Raw genomic sequence first — 14297 nt, 5'->3', positions numbered from 1 at the left:
GGACGTGATCCCCACACTTTGGTTGGCCTTATACGCTGCCTGTCACTTCCATCTAGTTCATACTCCACTCGTTGCAGCTGCCAGACGGATTTGTGCCTCCTGGTTCTTCTGCACATGATGTGTAATCACATGGCAGAAGAACCAGGAAGTGTAGACGAGGCAACTGCAGCGAGTAGAGGATGGACTGGACAAGATACACAGCACTTGTAAGGTAAAACTGTGCATTAAGGAAGGAAGTCAGGCCCACCTCACCATTTGCATCCCTTCTCCGTCCAGTGTCCGCATCTCGTTCTCAGGTCACTTCTGCTCTGCCTTGGTGTCACCCCTTCCGAGGTGCCACTCTCGGGGGCCAGAACACCCTGCATGCCCCATGTGATGCCTCTGTATATACTCTTAACTATAACACAATTAAATCACATTTTTACAGAAATGTTAATTTAGCTATATTTGTTTTTATTTATTGGTATTATTAAGTTATTTAGTTATTTAAATTGATCTTACCATCACACTTCTCTTTTTTTTTATTTCATATGAGTCTCTGTAGGAATACAGTATATGCTACATCTAGGTTAGCCTGGAAATACAACATTCTAGACCAAATAACATTACATGCTGTCAAGTTATCATCCCCTTACCTAGAAAAATATTAAAGCAGTATAAAACCCTGACATAATATTCAATAAAAACATGTTTTCCTACTTTTTATATGCCATATGGTTTTCATATTTGCATTTGTGCATAAGTATTATTATTCATTTAGAAATTACAGTTTCCCAAGAGTACAGTTTTTTGCTTTGAGTGCTGACTTTGCATTTTATTTAGAACTGGTTTTATTCATTATGTATTGAAGGCAGAAACGCTTTGAGTTCCTGTCTGTGTCCAGCATTTTCTGCACAGTCAGAGAATGTGTCACATTCCTCACTTGATACAATTAAGTAAACACAAGAGATAACATTATCTCCACTTCGGATGCGTCTAGATTTCTCTGCACTGAACTTTCAAGCTTTGTGTGTAACCCTTTGAATGCTGTTCTAGTAAAAAAAATGCTGGTTGTATATAATATGCTGTAAATAATGTTTTAGAGCAAAGAAGAAATGCTAGGTTTCATTCCGCTTTAAAGGAACAATACAGTAACCAGGCAGCTCAGGGTGACCCAGAACCACTAGCAAAGTATAGGAGACTCAAAGAGACTGGAAAGCCCTGCTACTAAAAAGCAATGCTTAGTGTGACTTGCCTTCTTAAAAACAGAAGGAATTATTAAAGGAAGCTATCAACTCTATTTTGAACTATCCGTGTGTGCAGGCCATTAAGGGTATTGTTAAACTCTTCAGTTGATAGTGGCAGATCGTTGACGTCTTTCCGGCTGAGAACTGAGTTTGGTACAGTGATATCTAATCCTTTTCTGCTTACCTTACTTTTCTGTTTTCTTTCTTTATACACCTGTCTTCTTAACGTGTCTATCTCCCTTTTCAACAACATCCCACCTTCCATTTTCCATCCTTCCTTTTTGTCTTTCTTCTGTTTTTAAATTATTTTTTAAAGTTCTTTTTCAGCCTCCTTTGTTTTCTATTTTTTATTGATCTCAGAGTATTCCTATTAGAGTTAGGTCAAGGCCAAAAAAAGAGCTTATCATTATCATATATGTTGTATGTGACTCGAATGTGATACTAGCTTAGGAGTTCTGTATCTGAAAGAGAAAAATATTCTTACAGCAAGAATATCAGATAGTTAAGAAGGCAGACCCTTGAATTTTAAGCTCTGTACCTAGGAGTATGCTTGGGTTAAGAAAGATTATGTACTAAGAACAAAATTCTCTATTTCAAAAGTGAATACGCGCTGTTATTCTGACCACTGAGATTTTCTGAAATTCAAGTATATTTTGTGTATTTCATCTGTTAAACATTTGTTTGATAAAACTTTTACTGGAAAAAGATGTAGCAGAAGTATACTATTCTGGGAATCACTCAGTAATACATGATGCAGCCAGCCTTTATATTCTTTTCTGCAGAGTGGCGTACCTACCATTAGAGATGGGCCGAACGGTTCGCCGGCGAACGGTTCCAGGTGAACTTCGGTGGTCCGCGTTCGCCTGAACCAGGCGAACTTTTGCGGAAGTTCAATTCACCCCATAATGCACTATGAGGGTCAACTTTGACCCTCTGCATCACAGTCAGCAGGCACATTGTAGCCATTCAGGCTACACTAAGCACTGGAGCCCCACCCCCTCTTATATAAGGCACGCTTGCCGGCCATTACACTCACTCGTGTGCCTGCTAGAGACAGACTAGGGACAGCTGCTGCAGAATTGTTCTCCTAGGGAAAGATTAGTTACTCTCTTGGCCTGCTCCTGGCTGATTGTTATTGCTAAATTAGCACCCCTCTTTTGAGAGCTAATGTTTTCCAGATGTGTTTTTGTGTGTGTGTGTGTGTGTGTGTGTGTGTGTGTGTGTGTGTGTGTGTGTGTGTGTGTGTGTGTGTGTTGCTCACTGACATTATACATACCTATCTGTTGCAGCTGGACCTTGGTAATTGTTATTACTGTGCCAGCCAGGCCCTGCCTAACTATCTATACTGGGACACCTACCTATGCCTACCTAACTACTGGGGCACCTACTTACCTATACGGGGACACCTACCTACCTACCTATACTAGAGTACCTACCTTTGCCTACCTACCTATACTGGGTCTCCTACCTATGCCTAGCTAACTACTGGGTCTCCTACCTATGTCTAGATAACTACTGAGGCACCTACCTATGCCTACCTACCTATACTGGGACTTTTACCTATACCTACCTACCTATACTGGGACTCCTACCTATGCCTAGCTAACTACTGAGGCACCTACCTATGCCTACCTACCTATACTGGGACACCTACATAGGTAGGAGTCCCTTCCTATACTGGGACTCCTACCTATGCCTAGCTAACTACTGGGACACCTACCTATGCCTACCTAGCTATACTGGGACTCTTACCTATGCCTAGCTAACTACTGGGACACCTAGCTATGCCTACCTACCTATACTGGGACTCCTACCTATGCCTACCTACCTATACTGGGACTCCTACCTATGCCTAGCTAACTACTGAGGCACCTACCTATGCCTACCTACCTATACTGGGACTCCTACCTATGCCTACCTACCTATACTGGGACTCCTACCTATGCCTACCTACATACAAGAAGATAATAAGGTCGTTGCTTCATTGTGGACAGACCAAATTTGATCAGCTGGACAGTCACTGTTGTTCTATCATTGAGCTACCACAGCCCGGCGACCATATGGGCTGGAAAACTGCCACGGCCTGCACTCTGGCCATGTTGCGCATCAGTCCAGCACGGCCGTCACTACGCAAACAGCTGTTTGCGATGCGTTACACAGTGAGTTTGGTGTGTCAGTGTGAAGCAGAACTCTAATTACACTCCCTGATTGATGTATACACATGCAAGATGTTTTAAAGCTGGATGTGGTGGCTGCATAGTGTACTGGTTAAGGGCTCTGCCTTTGACATGGGAGACCAGGGTTCAAATCCTGGCTAGGTCAAGTACCTATTCAGTAAGGAGTTCAAGGCAAGACTCCCTAACACTGCATGGTGGCCTCCTGAGCGCGTCCCAGTGGCTGCAGCTCTTGAGCGCTTTGAGTCCGAAAGGAGAAAAGCGCTATACAAAATGTACGGACGGATTACGGATTAAAGCACTTTAGCCCTGCAATTTAGCATTCAATGTGATTTCTGCCCTTAAAACACTGCTTTGCGTCACATCCAGATTTTTCCCCGGGACTTTGGGCGTGTATCCCACTCTGTCATGCCCCCCTCCAGGTGTTAGACCCCTTGAAACATCTTTTCCATCACTTTTGTGGCCAGCATAATTTTTTCTATTTTTCAAAGTTCGCATCCCCATTGAAGTCTATTGCTGTTCGCGAACTTTTCCGCGAACCGCACCTTCCGCGAAGGTTCACGAACCTAAAATCGGAGGTTCGGCACATCTCTACCTACCATAAGGTTGCAGGTGGGTATAGCCATGGTTAGGGATGCCGCTGTTGTGATCATTCACTGTGTTCTTCCACCGGAAACCTTTTTTTCATAGTTTGGGCAAGTTTTGGGAAAATAGCAGCAGGCAGTGCAGGGGACTGTACTACTTCCTGCCCTAGATGTAGCACCCCTCCCCCTTTCTGTCCCGAGGGCAATGTGTCTTCTAGCGCTCTACACACAGCCTGTCATGAGTGAATGTGCAGAGCAGCAGGGTGAGTATAGAAAATGGATGCTGTGCTGCAGTTGGGACATTTGTAGGGATAAGTGGCAGGATGTGTTTAGTGCTTCAGATGTTCCCTGTCATTAGTAGCCAACTAGCTATGTGTACTGGCTGCTGTTATACCAGAGTGCCCTAGACTATTGATTATTTATCCTGATCAGAATAATTAATCAATAATGCAGGGCAGTCTGCTGTTACAGAAACCAGCAATACAGGTGCTGACAGCCGACTTCTGTAGTAAGCAGAGAAGCAAGCTCCAGGCAATTTAGATTAGCGTGATTGCAGGTAATCTTATCTCTTTTCCCAGCTCCTCCTCCTACCCTGTTGTCTTCCCCCATGACCATTTCCTCTTTTCAGAATTTAGTGGCTTCTTTTAACCTCCTTAGCGGTAACCCCGTGTGTGACACGGGGTAAGCCGCCGGAGGGTGCCGCTCAGGCCCTGCTGGGCCGATTTTCATAATTTTTTTTTTTTGCTGGACGCAGCTAGCACTTTGCTAGCTGCGCCAGCACCCCGATCGCCGCCGCCGCGCGCCCGATCGCCGCTATCCGGTGCGGCGCGCGCCCCCCCCCCCCCCAGACCCCTGCGCTGCCTGGCCAATCAGTGCCAGGCAGCGCCAAGGGGTGGATCGGGTCTCCCAATGACGTCCCGACGTCGGTGACGTCGGTGACGTCATCCCGCCCCGTCGCCATGGCGACGGGGGAAGCCCTCCAGGAAATCCCGTTCTTTGAACGGGATTTCCTGATCGCCTATCGCCGGAGGCGATCGGCGGGGCTGGGGGGGATGCCGCTGAGCAGCGGCTATCATGTAGCGAGCCCTGGGCTCGCTACATGATTTAAAAAAAATAAATAAAAAAAAAACTGCTGCGCTGCCCCCTGGCGGTATTTTTCATACCGCCAAGGGGGTTAACAGCATGCCCCCTGCCAAACAGCACTGGTGATGTCTGCAGTCCTGGTGAGAGGTCTTCTTGCCATTTCTCCTCTCCCACCAGGCTCTCTGTTGTGTGAATCTACCTCTTTATCCTCCTCATCTTCCTATGCACCCCCTCTTTTATATATATACCCTTTTTCTGACTGTCCTCAGAGGAGCTCACAATCTAATTGCACCATAGTCATAGTCTAATGTCCTACCATATTATTATGTATTTATATAGCACAATTCATAAAAAACCCCATACAAAAAAACACACAAAAAACAGAATTAATGAAAAAGCGACCTGTCAATAGCAATAGCACATGGGTCTGCAGTCCCCAATACTAAGTTGATCCGCACCCTGGCAATATAGCTGTCTATATACTGTAGACAAACAAAAATGGAGTGGTAATAGTTCATGAAGTGTATACAGACGTCAAATCGATTGATCCCATTCACACAACAACCACAAGCCAACCAGATGTAGCAGATCTTATGCCACTGATGTTACTTGACCGTACTAGTTCCAGTCTCCACTCAAGAAAAAAAAAATCACAGCGGCCATGTATATCTCTCTCCCATTTCACAACTCACATGTAAAGTGTATAGCTGGGCCTGTAAGGTCCCAGGCCTATAGTTCAGAAAACACCCTCAGCCACAGGGTGACACTGTGGGATGGTGGATCATCAAACCACTATGTGTGAAAGATAGGAAACTCCTGGTGTATCAAGGCTGGAAAATACAGGCATTTGTGCCAGATGACTCCAAAGTAATGAATTCTAATAGGCAGTCTGTGCAATGGTATATAGCTATATTTGCCACTCCAGAGTCCAGAATGTACGAGATCCAGATGGACAGCTGTAACACCTCTATAATGCTTGAACTGCAAAGAAATCCTCCAGACACCAATTAAGTTCTTTTTAAGAAATATTTGTATTAAATCATATGGATAAAAAAAGTTTAGTGACAAAACACATTCATAAACTTCTTCTTAGCAGATGAGTATAGGTAGGCCTCTGTATACATCCGCCTGCTAGGATCAGGGCTAGTTCAGGAAACATATATGTGATACAGTTTATTTGCATGAACTTGCCAGAATTTTCCTCACACAGCGCTCCGCTAGCTGACAGTTCTTCACCACTGTCTTTTTAAAGTGGACCTGAATTCTTGCACAGGACAGAAGGAAACTTAGAGAAATGTCTGGCGGTTACCTAGCAACATCCAGGATAGGACAGAATATGTGAAATTGATGATTGTGAATGATCACTTAACATATAAGAAGCACCGCTGTCTCCTCTGTATTTTGTCTGACAGCTGTTGTCACACAATCTCTTCAGACACTGCACTGCAGTCTTCACTCCTTTTCTTTAATCCTGTCACTTGTTTCTCTGTCTCACTCTTGTATGCTTTGCTGTCCTGCTGTCTCTGTGTCACTGTAATGTCTCTGCTGGTTTCTGTTATCTCTCTCTGTTACAGGTACATTTTAATATCCTTGTCTTTCATTCTTATTGCTTACTGTTTCTCTTCTGGCTTATCTCTCCAGTATTGTTGCTCTTTACCGGCCTGTAGTTGTGAATGATCTCTCTCCTCTCATGTAATGTCTCTGCAGCTCTCTCTCTTCCTTATTTTAGTTTTCAGTAAGTGCTCACTTGTCTGTGGCTCTGCCTTGCTCAGACTGTCTCACCAATAGCTGGTCTCTTCTTGTCTCTCTCCTATATCTCCTCACAAATCAAGCTTATATCTTGCTGCCTCATCAGCTCAGTCTCCACAGCTACTTGACTCCTCCCCCTCACTAGCCTACAACTGCCAAAAACCTGTTACTTCCACCCTGCACATGCCCAGCTTCTCTCTCCTCTTTCCTGCTCATGGGCTCCCCCTGGCGGCACCTGCAGATTCCCCTTATAGCAGCCCTCCCCACAAAAAGTTAATGCATATTTAACCCTTGGTGTGTGTGTCCGTTGCAATGACACGCACACAGGGTTACATTCACCCCCTTTTTTTAAATTGTAGTCCCTACAATTTTTCTTTTAACTAAAGCACAATGTCAACATATGTTCCAAACTGTTCAGGAAGCGGTGAAGGTAAATTATTTTTCCATTTTAACTCGTGGTCTAGTTCTGTTTATGTAGAACATCTTTGCTATTCCTTCTCTGAATTCCCAAACTCTTTGTCTTGAGCTTCCTTGACGCTTGTAAGTTGTAGGATTTCTGGTGAATATAGAGTCCTTTTATAGCGCTTGATCCGTTGAGGTTGGGGCATCAGCTGCCAATATGATTCCAACTCCTTTCTTCGAGAAGGCTCCATTTTCCATTGTATCAATCCATCTTCAGTCTTCTCTGAAAGTTGTTTAGGATCAGCCATCTGAGTAGAGTACTGGTTTACTACAGGCTTGTTTTTTCTGCAGGAGTCCAGATAATTTCCTTCTTGCTCATTATTTCCATCTTTCATTGATCTTTTACTATCAAAGAATGTACTGTACAATTTAGGAGGAAGTGAACCCTGGACATGTTTCAATCTAGAATCCTGTTCCAACGTTGATGATATAGAACATCTTAGCTCTTCTTTCTCTGATATATCAAAACTCCTATGTTCTTCTCCCAGTGTTGCAACCTTGATAGGTGGATGTCTAATTGTCGAAGCTCTACAATGATATGGTACACTGGGACACCTCCAGGAGGACTGATGTTCTTCTTCTTGTTGGTCATTGGACATTCCACCATGGGAGCAATTACTTCGACTTCCATACGACTGAAACTGTTTGCATACTGTAGCATATCCACTGCATTGAATTTTAGTACCACCAGGTCCAGTCACATTAGCGGCCTGTTTTCCTTTTCTTCCTTCCACAACATCAAACTGGACGATTGCTCCACTCCTCACACTAAACAGAATTTTCCATGGGTTGTTCTTTTTAATAGCAGTCCAGTGTACAAACAAATCTTCCTTAGTGTCCTTCCGGGTTATAAATCCATAACCTCGTTTCATATTAAACCAACTTACAGTACCCAAGACCTTACTGGCCAAGATATTCTTTTCCATTTTCCATAGATTTTTCTTCCATCTTCTTCTGACTTGTTTTAATGGTTTGGCCATCTGACACCCCACAAAAGTTCCTAAATGATTAACATGGGCCTGCTGGATGTCTTCTGCAGTTCGACACTTACGTACAGGATACCTATCTATGGTTATGTCATTTGGAGATATGCTTCGTGACAGACTCAATTGCTGCTTTAACACAGAAACTTCTTCACTCATAGTTTTCACAATTTCTTTAATTTCTTCTCTTTCCTCTGGAGTTTGTCTACATTTTTGTGATGGCCCGAGTCCTAGACAGTTGTTTTGAAGGTGAACCAGTTCCTCCTTTATTTCTTGTATGGACACTCTTAACTCTTTTAGCTCTTTCTCTGTTTGTTCACTCGTATCTTCTTTAGGGAGGTAGGTATTGCTAGATCCAGCCATCTCTCGATGGAGAAAAGACATTTGAAATGGTTCTTCCTCTTGCCCATATTTGATAGCCAAATTCTGCAGCTTAAGGAAATCAAGATCAGGTTTTGTTTCCAATCTTTGCTTCAGGGCTTGACGGACGAAATTGCTTTTGATTCCTAAAACAAATTGATCTCGCAACCAAGTAGTATCATCTGCAGGGTTATTAACTCCATCCACTTCCTCTCTCTTGTGCAGAGCTCCCATCAATTCCTTCAGTGCATTAGCATATTGTGGTAATGTTTCATTTTCTTTTTGATTGCGCTCCAGAAACCTCTTTCTTAATACGTGCGTGTCAGACGGATCACCATACACTTCTTCTAACACCAAAATAATGTCCTCCAGCGGAACAGGAGCTCTCAGATTTGCATTTATCACTGTTCTACGAGCATCTCCTTCTAGGGCAGTTGTCGCTACCTCCATCTGCAGCTCTATGGGCACTTTATAAGCCAGCACAGCACTCTGGATTCTTTCACTCCACTCTCTTAGGATCACATTATAACCATTAAACTTTGGTAAGTACACAGCTAGCATTCCCATGGCAGTCATTGTTAGTGCAGAGGGTACAGCCATGGCCCTTTCTCCAGCTGCTGAAGTGGAAGACTCTGACAGGGGTGAAACCTCCGCTGCATGAGTGTCCATCCTGCCGACTGTACGCCAAATGTAACACCTCTATAATGCTTGAACTGCAAAGAAATCCTCCAGACACCAATTAAGTTCTTTTTAAGAAATATTTGTATTAAATCATATGGATAAAAAAAGTTTAGTGACAAAACACATTCATAAACTTCTTCTTAGCAGATGAGTATAGGTAGGCCTCTGTATACATCCGCCTGCTAGGATCAGGGCTAGTTCAGGAAACATATATGTGATACAGTTTATTTGCATGAACTTGCCAGAATTTTCCTCACACAGCGCTCCGCTAGCTGACAGTTCTTCACCACTGTCTTTTTAAAGTGGACCTGAATTCTTGCACAGGACAGAAGGAAACTTAGAGAAATGTCTGGCGGTTACCTAGCAACATCCAGGATAGGACAGAATATGTGAAATTGATGATTGTGAATGATCACTTAAAGAGAAACTCCAACCAAGAATTGAACTTTTTCCCAATCAGTAGCTGATACCCCATTTTACATGAGAAAGACAATGATTTTCACAAACAGACCATCAGGGGGCGCTGTGTGACTGATTTTGTGCTGAAATCCCTCCCACAAGAACCTCTGAAGACCGCGGTACTCCTGGCAAACAGCCACAATGTAACAATGTTCAGAGACAGGAAACAGCTGTTATTAGCTGTCTAACAGCCAGAGCAGCTAGAAACAGCTAAATAACCTGCCCACAGTAACAATGTCTCCATGTAATAAATGTCAGAATGTGAATCTGGGAGAGGAAAGATTTTACAATGAGCAAACACTGACTAAATCATTTATACATAATTATGGTAAAAAATGAAGCACTTTTTTTACTACATTATTTTCACTGGAGTTCCTCTTTAACATATAAGAAGCACCGCTGTCTCCTCTGTATTTTGTCTGACAGCTGTTGTCACACAATCTCTTCAGACACTGCACTGCAGTCTTCACTCCTTTTCTTTAATCCTGTCACTTGTTTCTCTGTCTCACTCTTGTATGCTTTGCTGTCCTGCTGTCTCTGTGTCACTGTAATGTCTCTGCTGGTTTCTGTTATCTCTCTCTGTTACAGGTACATTTTAATATCCTTGTCTTTCATTCTTATTGCTTACTGTTTCTCTTCTGGCTTATCTCTCCAGTATTGTTGCTCTTTACCGGCCTGTAGTTGTGAATGATCTCTCTCCTCTCATGTAATGTCTCTGCAGCTCTCTCTCTTCCTTATTTTAGTTTTCAGTAAGTGCTCACTTGTCTGTGGCTCTGCCTTGCTCAGACTGTCTCACCAATAGCTGGTCTCTTCTTGTCTCTCTCCTATATCTCCTCACAAATCAAGCTTATATCTTGCTGCCTCATCAGCTCAGTCTCCACAGCTACTTGACTCCTCCCCCTCACTAGCCTACAACTGCCAAAAACCTGTTACTTCCACCCTGCACATGCCCAGCTTCTCTCTCCTCTTTCCTGCTCATGGGCTCCCCCTGGCGGCACCTGCAGATTCCCCTTATAGCAGCCCTCCCCACAAAAAGTTAATGCATATTTAACCCTTGGTGTGTGTGTCCGTTGCAATGACACGCACACAGGGTTACACAGCATGTAATGACATCCAGCTAGGGTGGGCAGGTGCAGGTAGCATGGCTAACCATATGTCCAAACTTTCAATTTCGGTAAAGGGGGATATCCCATAGCATTAATTTAACAAGCTGAGAAACTATTTGTTTTAGGTTTTCTTACCTTTAATTTAAACTAAGACATATACGTACACAATTTTATTTTATAGCTATATATATTAACAAAACAGCATAAATAAACTATGATTTATTAGTCATTACACATGCTGCATGATCTACAGTATTATCACAATCAAGACGGAAAAAACACAGTATATTCTGAGAATCCTGCATTTCCGAACATTTGTCTACACTGGGGGGAAAAAAAACACAATCTACTGTATGGCTTTGAAGATTAGGGTCCTCCCTTGCAAGGAAGCGGAAAATTACAATTCTAAGAAAAAAGCTATACTTTTCATTTCCCCTTCGTGCATCAAAGTTAAAAATCAAATCATTCTCCACTGTATCAGGCAGTAGTGACAGCATGTGGATATCAGTGCTGTAATTAAAAAGTCATTCAACTCACTTGGTAAAATGTAATTTAAGCTGTAGTCACAGGTTGCTTTCTAGCAATCTATTTACCTCCCAATATCCCCAGGCAAAGAGTGGAGAGTGTGAACTGATTGGGTTTTAGTTATCCTCATACATAAAAAATTTCATTTCAAATTGTGACTTTAATAAATGGTGTTATTTATAACATAACAGTGAGCTTTCACTGCTCTGTGGTAAGCACAAGCCAAGGTGATAACTTCTATGAGGAAAAAAAACTTTCCTCAGTTTGTGTTATCTAATAGTGGCACCTCAATTTTTAAAGGATACCCGAAGTGACATGTGACATGATGAGCTAGTCATGTGTATGTACAGTGCCTAGCTCACAAATAACTATGATGTGTTGTTTTTTTTCTTTCTCTGCCTGAAAGAGTTAAATATCAGGTATGTAAGTGGCTGACTCCGTCCTGACTCAGACAGGAAGTGACTACAGTGTGACCCTCACTGATAAGAAATTCCCCTTTTTATCTCTTTCTTGCTCTTAGAAGCCATTTTCTGCTAAGAAAGTGTTTTATAGTTGGAATTTCTTATCAGTGAGGGTTACACTGTAGTCATTTCCTGTCTGAGTCAGGACTGAGTCAGCCACTTACATACCTGATATTTAACTCTTTCAGACAGAGAAAGAAAAAAGGAACACAGCATAGGTATTTGTGTGCTAGGCACTGTACATATGTCTATCTCATCATGTCACATGTCACTTCAGGTATCCTTTAAATGATCCTAAGAATACCAGTGTCTGACTTTTTTTTATTTCTTAGTGGCCACCAATTAAACACTTCATTTGTAAGCCTTGCAGGTTGATTATGTGGAAAATCTAGTCATATTTGTGTTATCTAGTTCCCAGCTTCCCAGTATGTGATATGTGTAACCCAAGAGGTACTTGTTAAGCTTGCCACAATCAATCTATTATAGTAAGCTTTGAAATAAAAAAAACTTTCTTCACCCTGATTCACATTCTGAAATGTATCACAGGTGGTGACATATTAATGCTGTCAGGCTATCTCTGTGGAATGTCTGGCTACTGAGAGTTCCAAAGACTGTAATAAATATACCTGGTCTCTCAGAATGTTCTGGGAAAGGGAGGATTCAGCATAGCTAATCAGCCAAGGTAACTGTGAGGGTAAGGCATTCAAAATACATCAATACATAGGTGCAGGAAATGTTTCTGATGCTGAAACCCCCTAAGCCCTTATAAGTGGCATTAGGCCCATTTTTTCTGCCCCCAGGGGCCCCAGAGATGGCTGGTGGACCCCCCAGGTCTTTCCTTCTCCAGGTGTATAATGGTTCCCGAGGTCCCTGCAAAGAATTCAGCAGTGGAGTGTCTCACCTGTCCTGGCCAGTGAGTTCCTCCATCAATCAAAAAGAGCTGGCACATCCAATATGTATCCTTATTAGTTCCATATAAAACATATAGCCAACGTTTCAGAGCCATGTAGGGCCCCTTTGTCAAGGCACAATTTGCTTGAGGGCAAAAATCTGTCTGCCACTGTAAACAAGCTCAGGGTTAATGGGAAAAATCTCCTCTAAACACTTGCGTCCAGTGATGTGTACTCAGCGGGTGGCAGCAGCGACCTCCATCAGTCTGCATACTCCCTGTCTTCATCCCTGCCAGCACCTCTTCTCAGTGACCCGCTGCATATAACTCATGTAACATGCTGCCAGGTCACTGAGAAGATGTGGCCAATGGCGATAAAGACAGGGAGTATACAGATGAGTCGCTCCGCTGTTGACTTCTCTTCAGAGACTCTGAGCACCACTATACACTCATGGAGAGACCTGCTCGTGGCCCTCTAAATTGCATCTTGATTCCTTTTGGTCTGTATTGGATAAAGTACTTCTGTGCATTTTTCATCAAGATGTAATTTTTGAACAAATGGTGGTATTATTCTTGCTTATTCCTCATTGTTTGTACATTTGTACTTTTTCACCTGCATGTCACATCTACCTTCATTAGCAAGTATAGAGGCACATTGTAGTTTACAATTTTTTATGTATTGCATTGTTTATTATCATTGTGCAGTTTAGGTGACAAATGATAATTTATTATTAATAATGGTCCAATATAGGTCTGATGTGTATATTTCTTATGCCATTAGAAAATTCAAATTTTATTTGCATGGTATAATCTTTGTTCAACACTTTGTTTTGCTAAATATGTGGTGTTCACTTGACACTGGGGGTGATTTTTATTATATAGCAGTTGCACAGCAATCAAAGAAATCCAACAATCTGAAGACACCTGCTAATTTGCCTTCCTGTCACACTGATACATGATGCGGTAATTCATGTCACTCCAATAATATTTCCAGTGTGAAGCAAGCACTCAGGAGTGGAAAACTTGATGTGCCCAGACTTTCAGTACTCCACACTGCAGTACTCCATTAGACAATCCACAGTATAGTCGGCACCATCGATTTGTATTAAAGCTCTTTTATTCCATCAAAAGTGGTTTAAAAAGTGATCTGTAGCAGCGACAGCCCTGCTGTTTCGGTCTTGCAACCTTTCTCAAGCTGTTCAGCATTACATATCTATTACCTATGTCATAATTTCTTTCGGCTGAAGAAAACATTTCTTAGAAAAGAATGCTCATGGATGCATCTGCTCAGGTTGACCAGAAAATTGGGAAAGGACTGCTCCTACTCCCACCTCAGAAGCATCAACCTCAACAATAAACGGCAAGGGGACATTAGGGTGAATTAGTATGGGAGCTGAACAAAATGCATTTCTTAATACTAAGAAGGCCTCACAAGCTTTTGTAGACCAATTTACAGGATCAGTATCTTTTTTTGTTAAATCAGTAATGGGAGCTACCAGAGTGGAGAAATTTCTGATGAACTTGTGATAGTAGTTGGCAAAGCCCAAAAACCGCT

The sequence above is a fragment of the Hyperolius riggenbachi genome, chromosome 4, assembly GCF_040937935.1.
Source record: "Hyperolius riggenbachi isolate aHypRig1 chromosome 4, aHypRig1.pri, whole genome shotgun sequence".
In the NCBI taxonomy this organism is placed as follows: Eukaryota; Metazoa; Chordata; class Amphibia; order Anura; family Hyperoliidae; genus Hyperolius; species Hyperolius riggenbachi.
This window is presented reverse-complemented; position numbering follows the sequence as displayed.